The 3,562-nt window shown below is 43.9% G+C and overlaps 1 pseudogene; it reads left to right on the top strand.

Annotated features, from left to right (window-relative positions):
- Positions 1-1,964: 1,964 nt before the first annotated feature.
- Positions 1,965-3,336, top strand: LOC103254490 (annotated as a pseudogene).
- The last annotated feature ends 226 nt before the right edge of the window (positions 3,337-3,562 follow it).

The following is a 3,562-nucleotide window of genomic DNA, read 5'->3' as shown; positions in this document are numbered from 1 at the left end:
AAAAGTGTTTTGTCATTCATTCTTTTTTTTTTTTTTGAGTTGGAGTCTCACTCTGTTGCCCAGGCTGAAGTGCAGTGGCACACTCACTGCCACCCCAGCATCGACCTGCTGGGCTCCGGTGATCCTTCTACCTTAGCCTTCCAAGTCACCAGAACTACAGGCATGCACTACCACGTCCAGCTAATTTTTTTGATTTATTGTATAGATTAGGTCTCACCAAGTTGTCCAGGCTGGTCTCGAACCCGCAGGCTCAGGCAATCCACTTGCCTCGGCCTCCCAAAGTGCTGGGATTACAGGCTGAGCCACCGAGCCCAGCCTGTCATACATTCTTTTACTCCTAACTATCTTGTAGATTAGATATGATACCTGACTGAGGGATCAATAACCAGGTTCACAGAAAGAAAAGGACTCCTACAAAGTAACATGGCAGCTAAGCAAAATGGGACCTGAACTCATTTCCACTCTAAGTTCAACTATCTACCCCATTCACAGTTTTAAACTGTCAAATGACAAGCAGAGAAGACTTTCTGTTTTCTACAGATTCAGTGTATCTGTAATAGTGACACATTTCTTACATAAAATAACAGAATTCTAAAATTTCTAAAAATTCCAAAACTAGTCTCTTATATTATGATATCTTATTTGGATAATCACTTAGCCTCAGTATAAAACTTTGCATGTATATTAGAGGATTACAAGAGTGACAGTCTAAGTCCTTTGGACTTTAGGCAGATGTCCAAACAAGTCCTTTATCTCAATAATGTGAGTAAACTTGGCTAAACAGCAGAGAGTACCTGATTACCTGTGAAGGGCTGTTAGATCTGGGCAGGAGCAACCAAGATCGACTCCCATGGAAGCAGTTGACCCTGTGGGCTGCACTCTTTGTGATGTGACAGTGCTCAGAAAAGGAAGCCTTCCATTTTACCAAATATTTCTCTACAGACATGTGAGCTACATTCAACAGTGTATTTATTTTGGCAAATGAGCCACAGAGGATCTTATTGTGTATCCCACATTAACACCAACTAGAAAGACTCCACCTTGGAAAACATGATAAACCCCTAGGCTCAGACTCTGTCTTTGGAGAATCCAAACTAAGAAAGACAGCTCTGTATGTACTCAGAAAATATCTGTAATGGGCATTGAAAAGATTTTGATTTGATTTTAAAGTATACAGGTACATAATAGTCCTCATACTAATTCTCTTGGTGGAAAACGAGGTATAAGCATAGAATAACTGGAAGAAAACCAGAAAAGGGGTTCTCTCTAAAAAGGAGGATTGGGTTGGGAAAGGAAAAGGTAGAAGAGACTACATTTTGTCAGTGAACAATTTTTCAACATGATGTATATAGCACAACTTTCAAAAATTTAAGCAGGGATACAGTAAAAATTAAAGTTGTAGGCAAGCTGGTGAAGAAAAAAAGGTAGGTTGCAGACTGAGGTCTTATAGTCTAAGTATTTTTTAAAATCTCTCACAGAATGCCTGGAAGATAAGGAGTGAAGTCCAGGCATCAATATTTTATAAACAACATAGTAGACATTAAACATGTGAACTTGGCCGGGCGCGATGGTTCTGCCTACAATCCCAGCACTTTGGGAGGCCGAGGTGAGAGGACTGCCTGAGCCCAGGGGTTCTAGACCAGCCTGGGCAACTTGGTGAGACCTCATCTCTACAATAAATCACAATAGCCAGGCGTGGTGGCGTGTCTGTAATTCCAACTACTTGGAAGGCTAAGGCGGAAGTATCACCTAGGCCCAGAAGGTCGAGGCTGCAGTGGCCGACCTGCCACTGCACTCCAGCCTGTGCAACAAGAGTGAGACTCCAACTCCAAAAATAAAATAAAATAAAATCTATCTATCTATGAACTTGAGCTCAATACATGAGTAAGCAAATTAGTAGGCTTTCGCATATTTCAGCTTCTAGGATGGCAAGGACTAAATAATGCTACCTACTCTCTGCTAGGATGCACTTACAGTCGCAAGTTGTGATGGACAGTGAGTGGATGGCACACAGGATGCTAAGCAAGGCATGAAGTAGGTGCACTTAGGCCGAGGCAGCACATTAAGCTGACATCTTAACCAACGAACTTTTCCTTTGGACAAAGTGGGGTAAAGATAAACTGAACCATACTTACAAATGCCCACAAAGACCACAGTAACAAAAGGAACACCGCGACAGAGTAGAGAGAGGATGTTTAACCAAGACAAAGGGCCTGGTAGACTTTAGGCAAAAGATGCCTCAGTAATGGACAGCATGGATATGGGAGGCCAAACATGACTGGGCCATCGTTATCTGAACCTGATAGTCAGCCAGAATATAGAATTCCCCCAGGTACAAAAATGAGCCAGGAGTAAAAGTTGGACTAAATCCCAAGTCTCCAAAATCTAAGAAGAGGAGAAGATGTGGGTACCAATGCTTCCCCAGCAAGCCTGCCATGCCATAGAAAAGATGGAGGAGTTTGTGTACAAGGTCTAGGAAGGATGTTGGAGAGTCATCCTGTATCATGCTCTCTCTAACTAGCTGAAGGACAATGACTGTCTGCTGCATAGCCATAGACCACCCACGCTCTCCTTTCGGGCTTGCTTCAAGAGTATCTTCTGCATCCATACAGAAACTGGCAACACTTGGAGCCATCTGCTTGGTTTCATGCTGTTTCTCTTTTGGGGAATCTTGACCATGCTCAGACTAAATACGTACTTCATAGCCCCACTTCAGGAGAAGGTGGTTTGGGGGATGCTCTTTTTGGGTGCAGTGCTCTACCTTAGCTTCTCCTGTCTCTTCATTCAGAGAAAATCTCCCAGACTATCCAAACTAGACCACTCAAGGATTGCTCTACTGATTATGGGGAGCTTTGTCCCCTGGTTCTATTCCTCCTTCTACTGCTCCCAACAGCCACAACTCTTCCAACCTCCATCATCCGCATCCTGGGAATTCTGGGCATCATTGCAGGACAGTAGGACCAGTTCACCACTCCTTAGCACAGACAGACAAGAACAGGAGTGTTACTGGGACTTGGCTTGAGTGGTGTTGTGTCCACCATGCACTTTACTATTGCTGAAGGCTGTGTCAAGGCCACCACAGTGAACCAGATGGGCTGGTTTTTCCTTGTGGCTAACATACATCACCAGAGCTGGCCATTATGCTGTTCCAATTCCTGAGCACTTTTCTAGGATATGTTCCAGTCTCATCAGATTTTCCATGTTCTGGTGGTAGCAGCACAGATTTTCCATGTTCTGGTGGTAGCAGCATCATTTGTCTACCTCTATGGGGTCTAGAACCTTCAGGAATTCCGATATGGTCTAGAAGGTGGCTGTCCCAATGACTTCCTTCTCTGAGCCTTCCCACCTGAAGACTGGAGGAGGAACTTCCCAAGTGTTTTAAAAAATAGCATCATTGTTAAAGTGAGAGGAAGAGTTTGAGCTGTCTGTTTCTAGAAGAAACTTCTCAGTGTATTCAGTACCAACCAAGCATCTGGCCAATTTCCCACCCGCTGGGCAATAAACTTTCCATTTCCATTCCCCTAGCTAGGAAGGGGGCAATGGCTAAGCTTAGCCATCTCTC

Source organism: Carlito syrichta, unplaced genomic scaffold (genome assembly GCF_000164805.1).
Source record: "Carlito syrichta isolate Samal-C Ts95f unplaced genomic scaffold, Tarsius_syrichta-2.0.1 Scaffold71383, whole genome shotgun sequence".
NCBI lineage: Eukaryota > Metazoa > Chordata > Mammalia > Primates > Tarsiidae > Carlito > Carlito syrichta.
This window is presented reverse-complemented; position numbering and strand designations above follow the sequence as displayed.